Here is a 16,934-nt window from a genome sequence, read left to right on the forward strand (position 1 = left end):
AGGGAGGGAAAATGGGAACTAACCAGGGGAAGAGAGAGCACCCCTGCTACACATGACTGATTGATTTCATGGTGTGGTTCTCTGAGAAACTGCATATATTACGTCTCAGGATCGTCAATCTGGAGGAAATGGGAAAACATTTATCCACTGATTTCTTTCCTCTCTAAGATTTTCCCCATGGAACATTATTTGCCCACACTTTTGGGCTTCAAAGGTGTGGGTGCCAATCAGGACCCTGCAACATGCCAAGTCTTGAGGAAAAGAAAATGCTGGGACAGGAGACAAGAGGCTCTACTTATCTCAGGCATAAGCTGAGATGCTGTAGGATAACATTTATGTGAAGTCAGTAAAAGCTCATGCAGAGTTGGTTATCACAGTAGGGACTGAAAGAAGAGATAGAAGACAAGACCCAAGAGGATCTGAAGTGGTCCACACAGGGTGTCTGATACAGTCCACCCCTTGTGCAGCTCAGCTCTCATGCTCCTATCTGACTCCCATTATACAATATGGAGCCTGGCTCAAGGCCATCCCTGAAGGGGACCACATTGTGGTAACAGTTCTTTTTTAGTTGGCTCCCATCTATTGTGTTGCGTCGTCTGTGAACTTGGCTATTCTTTCCTCCTCCATCAACCATTATAGGAAAACTCCCATGAGGCCATATGTTTGAGCTGAGGAAGGGACATTAGTGCATTAGAGGTAGATGACATGGAACTCTAGGCCATATAGCCATGTGATTTATTTAGGCCTTTTGAGTCTACTTGGACCTGATCCCCAAAAACATAATTTCTGTTAGACAACTGATTGTTACTCTGCTCGCCCAGCCTCATGACTTGGTGGATATGGTCCTTTTCAGATCATGCTGGGTAACTCAGGTCACAAAATTACTTGGTATTCCATAGTCAGGCATTTGGTTTCTGCTAGGATACAGTAGTTTATCAGGGGCTATTTTTTAAATGGAAAGTAGTTCTCTGCTGCAAAGTTCTGGGCTTTTTTCAGAACCTCAAGTTCTGCACTTTATGCTCCTACTGAAGCTTGCCAACAGACACAACCTTGTCCACACGGATATCGTGACCACCACCGGATCTGCTGAGTCATACACCCCCTGTGGCAGGGAGGTTATTCTGCCACTGGGGTTGCTGCAGAGCTCTCTTGTTCTTGGCCCTATTTGAAACTGGCAGCCTGCTGAGTCATTTGAAATTTTGGTTAGAGCATTATTCCCCAGTGTGGTATATTCTACCCTAAAATCCAAAGAAGTCTATCCACACTGTGCCTTTTTCTTAATGGTAGGAGGTGCAAAGTACAGTAACTTGACCTTTATTTTAGAGGGAATGTCCTGATGTGTCCCAAACTACTGGACTCATGAAACTTTACCAATAGGTCAGACCCTTGGCTCTTCCTATGGTTTATCTTTTACCTTTTAGTATGCTCATGTCTTACTAGGCATCTAGAATATTTGCCTCTTCCTGCCCAGTGAGTCCAGAGAGTAAGATATCATTAATAATGGAGCATAATAATGTTCTGTGGAATTTTAAGATGAAAAGATCTCAGTGGTCTATATTGTGATGGAGCATTGATATAGCCTTGTAGAAAGACAACAAATGTATATTGCTTCTCTATCCTATGCAGATAACTGCTTTTATCCTCTTATTGAAGGGGATTGAGAACTAAGTATTTGCCAGCTCAATAATGCGTAGCAAGTTCCAAAGGCTACGTTAGTTGGCCTCAATAAAGCCATCAGATCCAGCACAGCAACTATGATTGGGGCTGCCACTTCTTATGGTAGCTCACCATTCAATTCCTATATTCACCTGTTTTTTTTTTTGCAGGGACCACCTTGGTGAATTAAATGAAGATATGATGAGCCCATTGCCCTTACATCTTTTAAATCTTGGATGAAGGTGCTCACCTCTGCAATTTCTCCTAGACTGTGCTTCTGATTACTATTTTGCTCAGTGCAGAAGGTGGGGAGTCAGTCAATTTCAGAGGCTTTCACTTGGCCATTACTAGCATAATGACCCTTACTTCATAGACTAGGCAATCATTGGGAGAACTCTGCCAGCTTCTAAGTACATCTATCTCAATTATACTCTTGGAGGCCAGGGATATAACCATAGAGTAGGTCTGCAGACACAGGGGACCTGTTGTGAGATAGACTAGAGCCAGGATTCTCTTTATTACCTGGCCCCCATGAACTCCCCCTCTAATTAGGAGTATGATGACATTTCAGGTCCTATGGGTTGGTGTCAGAACCAGCATAGAAAAGTTCTTAGGATGTCAGGATATTTCCCTTTCCCTAGTGCACATATACCCTAGAAAAGAGCCACATGTTTCTACTGGGAAGACCCAGAGGAATATCTGTGATATATACTTGAGTAGGCATTGCAGGATCCTTACCTAAGGAGTTTGCATCTTCAATCAGTGGGCTCTGTGTCTGCATAATGATTTTGATCAAAAGTTAAAGAGGGACCATGATTTTTCACTTTGGTGGCTAGATGACTGCCAGTAGTCTTCTGCTCATCAACTCTCAGAACTCTGTTTTTTTCTTAACACATGTGTTGAGAAATACTGTGTGTGACTCTAGGAACATGCGACTCTAGGAGTACAGCCACTGAGCAGAGGCACGCTGCAGCCAGCAGCTCCTATCAGTTCACAAGAACTGATTGTGCCTATCTCTTCCCAACTTGGTGTTGATTGAAGTCAGAATGATGGCTTGAAAATGATCACAATGAAAAAATAAAAAATAAAATAAAATAAAAAGAAAATGATCATAATGGGAGGATTTACACTATGGAAATTGACAAAACTGGGATTTTTTTTTTTTTTTTCAGAAAGCTGGTCCTTAAACATTTACCAGTCTATTACCTACCACCATGACCAGAGGTCCTTAATATTCAAAACACCTTGATTTCTACTCTGGCCATGCTGCCCATTACAATAATTATGTCCAGCATACCTCTGATGGTTAACTGCATCCACCCAGCCTTCAGCTTTCTTTTATCCTAACAAATCCACTGATGCTAGGAACTGGGTTTGATAGGTTCTGTGGCAGTTCTCCCATCGGCGTTTGCCGCTCACAGAGGAAAGCCACCACCACTGAGTTTCTCAAAGATGCTAGTGTGTCTCTCATGCAAGTGTTCTTTACTGCCTTAGTGAAGGGGATCTCCTCTGGGCCATCCTGGAGGACATGGTCAGGAGGTAGAATTTCAGGTCTGATAAAGTACAACTGTTCACATCTCTGCTTCCCTGATCTTTTCTTTCACTATCCTGCCAAGAAGGTTCCAAAAGCTCTGCCTAATTTACTGCAGGTTATTATCATGTCCAAGTCAAGAAGTCATCCCAACAGATTGTGAAGATCCCTTCTATGTGTCCTTTTCAGAATATAGGGAAGATCCTCCAAGTCAAAAACTAGTTCTGATTTAGTCCATTTACTGCCTCCCCACAAAGATCCAATTCTAGACACTTCATCCTGGTTACTGCCTGTAATTCCTTTAGCATGTAAGCACCTTCCTCCCAGACCAGAGATTGCACTTTGCCTCTTTAGCAGTGCTGCAGTGTGAGCCTGGTGATTTCCCTGGAGGCTTGAAGGATAGCTGAAGATTTTGAAAAGAACAGTCATCATCTTGCAAAGCACCAGTCTTGTCTCCAGGTAAGAAGAGGCTGTTCTCCCCTAGCAGTGGAATCTGAGGGCTCGAGATTCTCAGCCTTGTCCACTCAGAGGCCTTCAGTTCAGTTTCACGATTCCTCTCTTTTCCTGCTCGAGTCTTGACTCCAACGTAAGAGAGTAGAAGCTGAGCCTGTACTCTTCTTGACAGTTACAGCCCCTGTACAATGAGATCCTGGGCTTGATCCTCTCTACACTGTGCATCCTGAAGCTTTAGGAGATGAGAGTCTCCTTAAAGCTGCCATGGAGGGCCTCTGGCTTTCATATTGTGCTTTGACTTGGCAGTTAGCTTCCCCAAGCCAGTCATCTTCTTTAGTCAATGTTTCCAATGCAGTGAACAAAAGCCAGGTCCCTCCACATAATGACCAATGCTCATATACTGTTCAGGTACCACAGCCATCCTATTCCGTACCTCTCCGTACCCATCATCTCAACTTCAAGTAAAAGTTTAGTGTTTCTATACCACCGTAGGCTATAGGCTCTCACCATCCTCCCCGCTATTAACAATGGGGCCCTTATTACCTTCAGACTGAGTGATCTGCCTCCAAAATCTCACCCTGGGGGGTCTACTTTTTAGGATCTGCCTTCTACTCCAGAGACCAGCTATCTTAGCCTGGGTTAAGAAAACAGAAACAGAAACCAGGAAACAGAGACCGATGAAAAGGTTCATGTGCTATGGCTTTGTTAGAAAGTACAATCCCATGAATCAGGAATGAGATCAAAGGGGTGAAGCAGAGAACAGAAGGGTTACTCTGAGGCTGTTAGCAACCAGCTGCTCCTAGGACTGACTGATGACCCGACTGCACAAGATTGTCCTCTGAGAAGCCATGTAGACAGCATCTTAGCCACATTCATCCAGGGAGGTACCTGGGGAATAACTTACCCATGGACTCCAACTCCCGTTTTTCCCTTAGAGGCACTAACTCCCCTGCATTTCTGTGTTGTATATGTATGTGTACTGAGCAGGGTCTGGAGATGTTTCACAACACAGCGTCAACACAAGAGCCCTAAAGTAGGAGGCCAGGGTTGTGTAGGAGGGGGCAAGACACCATCAGTCATGCATGTGTGAAGTCATACAGAGCTCACGTGAAGCTGGGGGCTTCCATGGCAGATGGGACAAGAGACAGTCTGATACAAATAGGTGGAGTGGACTGTCATATCCCTGTGGGCAGAGACTGTGTCTACTCATCTCAGAATATCCCTAACAAGATTTCTGGTACCTAGTTCTATTGATCGGTAAATATCTGTTAATATCGACTAAGTGACTGGCATTATTTCCCCCATTGTTTTTCAGTTGTATTCAGATATAACTGACATACATCACTGCGTAAGTGTAAGATACAGGGCATAAATAGTTTGACTTACATATTGTGAAATGATAACAATAAGTTTAGTTAGCATCCATCTGCTCATAGGGGTACAATAAAAAGAAAAAGCGAAAATAAGGAAAATACATCTTTCCTTGTGATGAGAATTTTTTTTTTTATAGATGCAGAAAACAAGGCTCAGGTAGGGCTGCCGACTTTTCCCAACCCGGCACACCTGGTAAATAGGGGCATGGAGGCTTGAGCTCCGGACCTATTCCTGACCACGCTGAAGGGACTCAGCTCTCATTCTGCCCCTCAGTCCCTCAGTGGCTATTCTTTAGGGGATAGAATACCATTTATTCTTCTCTAGTCAGCTCCTCCCAGAATTCCATTTATGCAGCTCAAACAAGCATTGGAAGGAAAACTGGCAACCAGCCCTTGTTTCACACGCTGACTTCCAAAACACAAGATTGTCCCAGTCATAGGAACTGAGAGCAAACATAAAGAACTTTAGCTCAGTGCCTACAAACTAAGAAAGCCTGAGCTGACTGTTCATGTGACTCCCAAACAGGGTGGTCTACAGGGGGTTGCTGGCTTTGTTCCCCTCTGTCACTGCCCTTTGGTTGCCCGGTTGACCTCTTTTTCTTCTCTTTGCCCGTGGCCAAACCACAGGCTCCTCCCATTTCTTCCTGGCCTCATGAGCATTAATCAACTTCAACCTTCCCCGAGACCTGGCAGAGAAGAGGCAGCACCTACTTCTTAATAAACTCAAACTGTCATTGGAGATGAAAGATGAGTCCACAAAAGCTTGGAGCATCCAAACTTCCCAGCTTGCCAAGTACAGAGAAGGAAACAGGGCAGGGATCAGGAGGGAAATGCCCCTTCCACACTGCCGCCCAGGACAGGTTTCTGTGGATGGACCAGGGGAGGCACTGTCTTCCCCTTCCTCCTTCCCCTTCCCTCCCCCAGCTGCCCCCCTAGTGCCATCACCATGCAGTAGAATGAGACTGTTTAGCTGTCTTCTTCCTAGCAAGACAATTGGGTGTGTGCTCTATGGTGCATTACACTCCTCTTTGCAGCAAGTGATAGGTGAACGGTGTTTTCCAAGTTAGTACCATAAGTAGAACGGTGTTTTCCAAGGTACAGTACCATAAGTAGAAACATTTCCCAAAGTCCCCAGATGCTTTTTCCTCCTGAGCTGGGAGCATTAACACACTCCTGTGTAAATGCCCAGCAGATTCCACTTTGCCTGCTCACTGGCCCACTCCACTTATACTGCAAGCTCAATCAGATGATGGGTTTCACTCTTGTAGCCCCAGTGCTAGTTAAATATTTGCATACAGGTGTGACGTGCAGGATCAGTTTACGTTATTTGGCATCTGTTCTTGCAACTATTTAGTTGCCCAGGATGCTAACCTCTCTCGACACCTTCCTACCCTCAATCCCCAAAGTCCTTTCACCAAGTAGCTGGTCCTAATCACTGCTGTTTATAGAGTTTTCAAAGGGTAGGACACAGTGCAAAGTGTTTTACAGATAGTATGTCATTTTGACTTCACAGTAATCGTATTCGGTAGATTGTTTTTATCAGTTCCTAGGAGACATTTGAAGCCCGGAGAGGCTGAATGATTTGTCCCACGTAAGGGGCAAAATCGAACTTGAATTCAGGTCTGCAGATTTTACATCCCACTCTCTTCCCACGCTGCAACTCTTAACTTTTAGGAGAGTTACTAAAAGAACAAATAGTAATTGAGCACCTGCCATGTACCAGGCTCTGAACTAGGAACTTCCAGAGTATTCTTATCCACATGAAGACAACCTTTCTTGTTTTATAGGGGAGGAAAAGGATGCTCTGGCTTGTCAGCTATGGACAGACCTGGGATTTGAATTCTGTTTGACTATAAGGCTTTTCTTTCCTTCCCTCCTTTCCTTCCTTCCTTATCTCCTCTGGATCAATTTGGCTAAGGTTAGACTCTCATCCGCCTTCTTGAGAGATCATTTACATATGGTGCCAAGCTCAATATCGGACACATGGGAAGCTGCTGCATAAAGTTAATTCCCATCCCTCTCCACCCTGGAATCACCTAGAGAACTTCCATCACACTTCCTTTCCCTCCTCGGAGAGTAGAAAGGGGCAGCTCTTTTCTAGCTAGACTGGGGGTAGAGATTCTATCTCCCCAACTTAGCAGGTGTTCTCTCTGTCTGGAGAGTGATGCCTCGCAGATGGTCTTCTCTGACCCTTTCAAGGACACCTTTAAGAGCTGAGGCACCCTGTCAGCATGGAGGCTCCTTTCTGTTAGTTTCTGAGGAATAATGAAGAGGGAAACTTTGCAGGATCCCATCACAGGCTTTGTTTTCCCTTCTTGCTTGTTTTGCAAAGGAAGGCCCCAGCTAGCCTTTTAAGCCCAAGGAAAACTTAAACACTTGCTGCAAACCACCTTGCTTTTTCTGGTGCATAAAATAGCACCCCCCACCCCCCTTCAGAGATTTGCCTTCCAGTCCCTGCAAAGAAGCAGCAGAGGAGGCAGGATATGGAGTCTCATTAAGTTTCTTTGCCGTGCCAGTCGTCTTTCCCAGAGGGGGATGTAATGCTGTCTTTGTAATACTCAGTCCCTCTCACAAGTTGGCAGCTTCTTTCTCTCAACTTATATTCTTGGCTAAGCATGTGTTCAAAGGGATTTGAGAAAAGCTTCCCCAAATACCTGTTTACTGGCTTTCTCAGAGCGTTTCTGAGATGGCACAAGGATGCGGGAGCTCTGAAGTCGGCTGCCTCTTGCTAATGAGTCCCAGGCTCAGCATCTTCCCCAGCACTCAGTGATGAGGATGAGGGGGTACAGCTCTGCCCGACTTCCTTTGCCCTGGACTGACCCTCACTGTCTGGTCTGCATCCTGTCCCCACTGGAGCTGGTGGGGTCTGCCCAGTCCTGGGGCCGGGTGCTTCCCCCGAGAGTCCTGCTCAGCTCGCAATACAGTGTGCTTCTCTACACTCAACTTCGGAATCTCATGAGCTCTTTGTCCAAGCCCCAGGGCATCTCTGGCCTTGTCATTTCCCCCAGGTCTGGTACTGTTCTGTAGGTCTTTGTTAAGAGCAAAAAGAGGTCTCTTCTGGTGTAGGTCTTCCGAATTCTGAGATCGCCCTTGTTTGATGAATTTTATAATGCCAAGTATTGGACCTCATTCTTGGGATCTTCCCTGGAATAATAAAATAATTAACTAGTATAGCTTAGGTATTGCCCCGAGTGTTTTATTTATTTAATCCTATAATTACCCTATAAGGTAGGTACTATTATTTTTTGCTATTTTAAAGGAAAAGGAAACTGAGACACCAAGAGATTAAATTACCTTCCCAATACCGCTTAAACTAGGATGCGGTAGAGTTAGGATTATAATTTGGTCTCTCTCATGCTCTTAACCATGACATTCAATTTCTCTGAGCCAGTGGGCACCTGAAGTTAAGCTGAGCAGTGGGCCCTACACAGCCCGCTTCCTCTCTGATGTACAAACCTTCATTTCTCCTCACTCCCATCACAGAGAGTCTCCTCCAGACCAGAGCAGCGGTTCCCTGCACACTGTCGCAACCTCACCACTCCCTCTGCCATTTTGTATTTGCCCATCAGCCACTTCTGTCCTTGAATTCCTCCCTCCTCTACCCCAATTGAAATCCCACGTTACTTTCCTTCCAAAATCATTCCTAAGTCTTCTCTACCCCAGGAAGATATCCACGTCTTACCCAATTCTTCCCATCTCCTGATTCATTCAGGTTCATTTATGGCTCTCCTTGGGATGGGGGCAGGAATGGAACACAGAGAATTTCTAGGTGGATGACACTGGAGCTCTCACAGAGAATCTTGATCCAAGGAGGACATCCTCCTTAAGGGCCCAGGAGTCTGTTCTTCTGTCAGCTCATTCACTGTGTCGTCTTGCTATGAGCATGGCCCTGAGTTAGGGTTGTGAGATGCTAAGATAAGAAGTTGCGGTCTTTGCCCTAGACATACTTGCAGACTAGTATTGGGTTGAGAATACTTGTACGTAAATAATTACCATACAAGGAAGTGAGTGGTCAGTGTCTCAATCCAGTCATCAAGTGCTTGAGGGCCCCAAGATGGGAGAGATCACCTAGCTGATGACAGGAAAGGAAAGCCAAATGGCATTTGAGTTTGACTTTGAGGGATATGCTCATTTTGCAGACAGGGTTTCCAAGGCTAAGGGACACTATAAAAATAGAAATGCAGCAGGAATATTTGGGATTGGATAAAGGAATCTGTGTGAAGTAAACATGAGAAATGAGACCGGAAATTAAAGTGTGGTCAAAATGGAAAGAATCTTACATATTAGAGAGCATACTTTAAAAAAAATCATAGCTCTTAGAGAATAAAGAGGCAGGATTAAATAGTGCATGCAATCAGGAGCCTCGCTAGGTTTTTAAGGTGGAGAGGGAAATAATCAAAATTAATTCTGATAGCCATGTACAAGAGTTGGGGTGTACACAGCTATTGTAGAGAACAGCATGCCTTTGTAGAAGTGTAAGAAAAGGCTAGGACAGGGGGTACCAAGAGGAAAGGATGAACGTGAGAGACATTTCATTGGTAGATTGAATGAGATTTGCCATCTGACTGGATACAGGGAGGCAAGGAGTAAAAATGAGTCTAGGACAATAATAGAAACAGGAAAGTAGGGGGAAATGTAGATTTTGGTAGGTGGGGGGATGGAGAAGACTGATCGTGAGATCTGTTGGGACTCATTGTGTTTGAAAAACTAAAGTACCTCTAAAGAAGTTGTTAGTACACTATTTGGCATTTGGCAGAAGCTGGAGCAGCATAGGTCTGGTGGTCCCTGGCAGAGACAAATACTCAGGGCCATTAAGATTTTGGGTCTCTGCTGCTACCTCCTACCCCAGCCAAGGGCAGGTTTACCCAAGTACAGATGTTTCCTGATCTCCTTCTCATTCGGGTAAAAGCCTACCTGGTCCACAAGCATCACTGTCTTGGGTTTCTGCCTCAATTTAAAAATGTATCTTTTCTTCCCAAGGTCAGCATGACCTCTCTGCCACAATCCTGGACCACAGCGGGAGAAGCTTCTGGATGGAGATACTAATATCTGGCCTTTCTTCCAGCTGTCATTCATATGGCTTTTCTTAATGTTACTCACAGAAGGACTTTCTAATGTATTAGAAAGAATAGGGCTCCCAAAATTGCTTTCTATTCATGGGGTTAGGGGCAGGACAGTTAGTTATTAACTAAATCCAAAACCCCTGCCCCTTCATCAGAGAAGTTCAGAATCAGGAATATCCATTTGCCTCTCCATTGGCATTGCTGATCCTGACACTGATTAGAATGAGTGAGAATCTTCCTCTTTGTGCTGTTGTCCCATAATACATTCAATATGGTATTAATTTTCCAAATATGCTCAGTTGGGAGTAAATCTTTAACAAATGTGCATCCTGGATGAATGTTACTCATTCCTTGGCATTCCTACAAGAGTCTTTCTGTTTTGGGCAACTTTGAGGGGAATGTCAATGCCTTGTCTAGGAGTTGAGGAGAAACCAGGATAGGAAAGAAAGAGGAAGGATAGAACAGAAAAACTTAGTTATCTTCCTTTCAACAATAACATTTTAGAAGTAGTCATCATTTATGAGGAAAACTCACAGGTCTGAGTTCATTTGATCCTCAATCCATGAGGAAAAAGATCAGTTCAATCCAAAAGCATTTACTGAGCATCTACTAGAAGTCAGGCAATCAAAAGCTCAGAAAACATGAAAACAAATAAGACAACAAACAAGACCCATAAAGAGCCCATGTTCTCAGTAGGGAAGACAGACATGTAATAAAAAGTAAGATCCTGGGACATACATAAAATAGTCCAAGGGGTGCCTGGGTGGCTTAGTGAGTTGGGCCTCTGCCTTTGGCTTGGGTCATGGTCTCAGGGTCCCAAGATCGAGCCCCACATTGGGCTCTCTGCCCGGCGGGGAGCCTGCTTCCTCCTCTGTCTCTGTCTGCCTCTCTGCCTACTTGTGATCTCTCTGTGTCAAATAAATAAATAAAATCTTAAAAAAAAAAAAATAGTCCAAGTATGTACAAGGTTTAGAACCAGAACAAAGACTCACCTCTAGGTGGAGTCCACAGAGGATGGAATTCTTAGCAAGATTTTTTTTTAAGGACTTTATTTATTTATTTGGCAGAGATCACAAGTAGGCACAGGGGCAGACAGACAGAAAGGGGGAAGCAGGCTCCCTGCTGAGCAGAGATCTTGATATGGGGTTTGATCCAAGGACCCTGGGATCATGACCTGAACTGAAGGCAGAGACTGCAACCCACTGAGCTACCCAAGCACCCCACTTAGCAAGATTTTGAAAACAGAAAAGAGAAATTAGAGGAAATTCCAGGCAGAATACAGATGCTAGGTCATTCAACAGCATGGTATGGCTATAGGATTATGAGGAGTCTTGTCTTGCTGGTGAAAAAAATTGGGTGGAAATGCTTCAGGATAGGTAAGAAGGTCAGGTAGTCTCCAGAAAAGATAGCCAGGAGCTAACCATAATCCCACAAAGTACCTTGTAGGCCACTAAACAGCTTGACATTTTCCTAAAGGTTAAAAAAAGTCAATAAGAGATTCTTAAAAAAGAACCTGACTCCACATCTGTAAGTTCTAGGAGAAAAATATAAGTTCAGTTTGGGACATATTGAATTTGAAGTTCCTATCTAAATTAGTTAAATTTAAATATATATAAATTAAAACAGCCAATTGGAACATATGGGGTTGGAACTGAGGGGATGGTTTGGGGAGGAGATACAGATGGGGGCATCAGCACATAGGTGGCAGCTGACGCCAGTGGAGAGATGGGATCCCCTAAGGAGAACAAGTGGACTCAAAGATAGAGCTCAAGACAGTACCTGGGGAATATCAGCTTTCAAAATGTAGCTGAGAAAGGTAAAGAAAGAGAGGCTTAAGAGAGATCAAGAAGGAATGCCCTAAGTATTAGAAGATGACATAGAGCGGTGTCAGGAAAATCAAGGCATATTTCAAGAACAGGTGTGGTCATCAGAGTTGACTCTAGAGAGGTCAAGCAAATTATGGACTGGAAAGAGTCTTCTGGATTTATCAAATGTAAGAATCTATCAGTAGAAGAGTCAGTCTCAGTGAAGGACTGGTGGGTGAAAGCCAGAATGAAAGATGAGAGCATGGAGGTAACAACTGAATTCTACTCTTTTTAAAAACTGTAACTGTAAAGATAGGTGGAGATGGGAGAAACATAGAATCAAGAGAGTTATTTGTTTAAGCTATGAGAGACTCAAGCATGATTGTGCAACAGTAGGAAGGAGCCATTCTGAAAAGGGAAGATACAAGAAAGAGAAGCTCTTTGAAGGAATAAGTTTCCTGGTCCCCAAGAAGGCAAGGGAGTGTGGATTGGGATAAGACTCAGAGTATAGAAGTTGTGGCCTTGGGCAGGAGGAAGGGCAGGTCTTCTTCCTAGGGAGGTGGGAAAGGGGAAAGGCCATTAACAAGACAAGTAGTAGAAGTGGAGGGAGAAACAAGAAAGAAAATGAAATTGATTGTTTTGAGGCTAACAGGCGCTTATTGGAGGAAATCAGATTACAACTTTTTGAGCTGGCATCACTGTGATGGAAATCTCTGTACATCAAAAGCAGTCCAAGTTCTGGCCAGTAGCCCACACATATAACAAAGCCAAACCCTGCGGTCAAAGAATATGGATAATTCTTAGAGGTGGTATGAAGAAGATATTGCCAATAATGGAGAAGTGTTTCAAAAGGGAAGGACAAATGACTTCAACTTGGAATGATTGCCAAACCAATCATTGTGTAGGTGGACGCATCTCCTGACTCCTCCCTAATTTCCTGTAGGGCCTAGTTAAAAATTTACCCTGGTTAAACATGCTACCCAAAAAGCCAACTGGGCACAACCTAACACTTCATGGATGGATAACAGAAAATATCCCACCATATATTGCAGCTGGCTCTTGGCCCTAACAGATCTCCCATTCTCCGTGGAGGCCCTGTGTAGAGATCAAGTCTGGAATCAAATAATGAGAAATGAATTAGACACAACCAGGGGATGTCTCAATTTATATTGGTTTCCCTCTCCAAATTAAGGGAGAGGGTAGTTCTGCATCTTCCTGGAAACTAACTGCACCAATTCCAAGCCAGTGAAGACGAAGTTTGACTTTGCTGCCCTTAACTTCTTTCATCTTTTTTTTTTTTTTTTTTTTTTTTGGCAGCTAGACCCTCTTCTCTCCTTCAGTCATAATACCTCCTGATCTTTACCCTTCATCTGCCATAAAAACTCACTTTCAGTATAGGATCTGAAATTTCATTAGTCATTCACACATTAGTATAAACCTAAGGAACTCTGTTTGCTCTCTAGGGGGCATGGTCACACAAAGACTTCTCTTTTAATTGTAATAAAAGCTTTGATCTTTGTTAGAAGTGTTGGACTTAGGGAAGCATGAGAGAGATAACTTTGGGGACAGAACCTTCTTAGCACATGATCAGTCTTCTATGTCTATGCATGTATCTGTAGCTTCAACATGTAGTGGGCTAAATGGAAGTCACTGGGGTCACCCATACCCCAGTGAACACCGTGAAGACTCAGGTTCTGGGACCACTGCCCTTGTTCTATCCTCCTAAATCTTCCAGAACAAGTTCAGGGCACCCAGGCTCTTGTCTCGGGTGACAGCCCAGCAATGGCCAGAGCTTTTGAAGACTTTTCTCTCTGGCATCCTGCTCATTTTCATTCTTCATAGTTCTTTGTCAATGGAAAGTGGATATAATATAGCATAAATACTGGGAGCCCAATGTAGCAAAAACACAGCCTCATCTTACTGCCTTTTCCCAAACTCTGATGACCACGCTTTTCTTCTATCCCCTTATGGAAGTCAATGCAGTTGGATGGCCCTTGTTCTTTAACTGTACCCAGCATCTCTGGATGCCCACCATTCAGGTGCTGGGGCAGTAACTGTAGCTGGGCTGTTTCATTCCAGCTTCATCTTCAGGGAAGCAACTGTGTCTTAGAAAATTCCCATATCTCTAACCTTGTTCCATGCATACTTCTAGAGCAAAGGATGAAAAATTGGAACTGACACCATGTGGATTATTTATATGGATAAAATCCCACTAGACTGCTCATGATGTACCGTAAATACTTACCATTCTGTTAGTCTGGCCCTAGGAAAACCAGTTGCACTTGACACAATAATCAGTTGACCCTGAGAACATGGTTCCTTTAAAATCTTCAGGCTGTAGTGGAAAGACTGTAGTGGAAAAACCTCTGGGTCCAGCCCCTAAGATGTTGTGACTCAGTCCCTAGGATAAAGGTTTCACCAAACTCAGAAGTAGAATCATGGTTAGAATGAAACTACTCCATCCCTAAATATTACTGGTCTCTCTGTTCTTAAAAGGGACTCCAGCACTAGGAAAACCAAGAACAATAGGGAGCTTGTGCCCAAAGCAGGAAACCAAGGGAAAGATACTTATACAGCAAAATTTTTTGAGTATTATTTTCCTCATTATATAAGCAACATAAATGATATATGCCCACTGAGGAAATTTTGGAAATGAAGAAAGACATGATTCCATCTACCCATAGCATTATGGTATAAATCCTACAAGCCCTTTGTATATTTAACAAAATGGAAATGTATCACATGTAGTTTTTTTAAAAAATATTTTATTTATTTATTTGATAGAGAGAGATCACAAGTAGGCAGAGAGGCAGGCAGAGAGAGAGGGAAGAAACAGACTCCCTGCCGAGCAGAGAGCCCGATGCGGGGCTCGATCCCAGGACCCTGAGATCATGACCTGAGCCGAAGGCAGAGGCTTTAACCCACAGAACCACCCAGGCGCCCCTATCACATGTAGTTTTACGACTTGATTTTTGCACTTTACAATATACCATGAATGTAGCTAGTCTACAGAAAGTCTCAAACTCAGCTTTGCGCAGCGGCAGTATCGTAGCCAATGAAGTTTATCTGAGGCGCGATTATTGCTAATTGAAAACTTTTCCCAGAAAGTCTCAAACTCATCAGGGTATAAACATGGAATATTTTTACTTTTCTAATCACTGTTGCTACTGTGCTCTGTCAAATTTCCTCCTCCCACTGGGGAGAAGACACCCCTGACAACAGTTCAATCTGATTCTGTAAATTGCCGTCATCTGCAGTTATTAAAACACTTTCATTTTGGTTATTAAGCCTAATATTTCCATTTAAAATTTTTTAATCTCATATTTGATTGATTCAAACCTCTCTTTAGATCTCCTCTCCCCAAGGGGTTGACTAGACTTGCAGTTTGTACTGGAAAGGACAGAGGGGGCAGAGGGCATAATCTGTTTTTTCTCATATATCCCCTCTCTCTTCCCTGCCCTGGCCCCTCCTGTATAGGGATGTGCAGGAAAGAAAAGGGAAAAGAAATACCCCTTTTATGTAACTGCAAGTTGCTGTCCCTTCCTGTTGGCCTGTTGGTTGGCACCACTGTTCTAGATCTTTGTCACTGGTCTATATAGATGATGGGGGACTCAACAAATCTTACTCCTTTCTGCCTCCTACTTCAGCTTATGTACTATGTTCATATACCTTCCATGGCCTTCCATGGTCTTCCTTGTGGGCCCTGAACGTCTGGCCCTAAACTATCTCCCAAATGCAAGGAGCTAGTTCTTGTCCCCTCATCATTTATAAACATCATGGATAAGTCCTCAACATTTATAAGCTATCCTCTTGGGAACTACCCACCCCCTTTTTAGCTTGAAGATGATACATTGCATTTTCTCCATTTCTTCTTCCATGGACACATTGAGAGCGGATATACGCTTCACAAACACTATACTCCCTAAAAAGGTGACTTTATTTTATATCTCCATGATAAAAAGCCAATATATCAGTTCCACTTTTCTCGATATTTAATTATTTTGTTTTCAATTGCTCTCTTTCAATTGCTGTAAGCTACACTGTTCTCAAGGCTCTATCAGTGCCATCCTATTACGATGGCAATTTGCAACATCTTTTCACGGCTGTGCTTCATCCCATCTTATGGATCATAATATTATCAAAAATTCAGTTGCCTCTATTTTTATATTATAAACAGTGCTGTAATGAACATCTTTGTTCATATTTTATATCGTTTTCTTAGGATTATAGCTAACAATTACTAAGCACATATTATGTGCTGGCAATTTGTTAAGGACTTTACAAGCTTTATATTATTTTGTCCTCATAGGATACGGGTAGTATGGCTAGACTGATAGACATACAGAGTTCATTCATTTATGCTACAATGGTATCGAGCTCCTACAAATGTCAGGCACTGTTCCCAGTGTTCTCATTCATTTCTACTTGCCCTGACCATGGTGCACTGCCCCAACCCTGAAATTTGCCATGTGGGAGTAGTGGCTGCATGGGAGCAGAGAAGGGCAACCTCCCCATGCAGGCTGAGTAAATCCCTAGGACACCAACACACAAGACTCAGGCCCCAGGTTCTCCCTTTTTTCCAAGAACAGAGTAAAAAGTACGGGCTATGTCACAAGTCATCAGGACGAGGTCCAGGGCCTCCTTGTGTTGTGTCAAGGCCCTTGAAGAGTCAGAGAAGTATAAGCATTCTCCAAGGTCCTGAAAATAGCAGCAATCGCTGTTCATGCACACAAAAAAGGATTAATGACCTTGTGTTTGGTCATCACTCAATCTTCCAAAGGGTCAGCAAGACAAATCTTTAGCCAGAGGTAGAGCTTTATTTTTAGGTAGAGAAGGATCAGGATAGAGCTTTATCTCCCAATCACTGTTTAAGTAAAGAAGGAAACTGAGTTTTGGAATTTCCTTCCTCTCTCCTCCCTAGGACAAGATGATCTGAAGCTGTAGAGGTGGCATCTGTGTCATCGGAGGTGTGACCCATAGTTCCTGGGGGAGGGTGCGTGGGAAAGGGCCTTTAGGGCGTCTGAATCCTTGGAAGTCTGGTTAGCGTCAGGTT

At 43.6% G+C, this 16,934-nt stretch overlaps 1 pseudogene; it reads left to right on the forward strand.

Annotated features, from left to right (window-relative positions):
• The first annotated feature begins 14,907 nt into the window (after nt 1–14,907).
• On the forward strand, nt 14,908–15,087 carry LOC116568293 (annotated as a pseudogene).
• The last annotated feature ends 1,847 nt before the right edge of the window (nt 15,088–16,934 follow it).

This window comes from Mustela erminea, chromosome 10 (genome assembly GCF_009829155.1).
Source record: "Mustela erminea isolate mMusErm1 chromosome 10, mMusErm1.Pri, whole genome shotgun sequence".
Classification (NCBI taxonomy): Eukaryota; Metazoa; Chordata; class Mammalia; order Carnivora; family Mustelidae; genus Mustela; species Mustela erminea.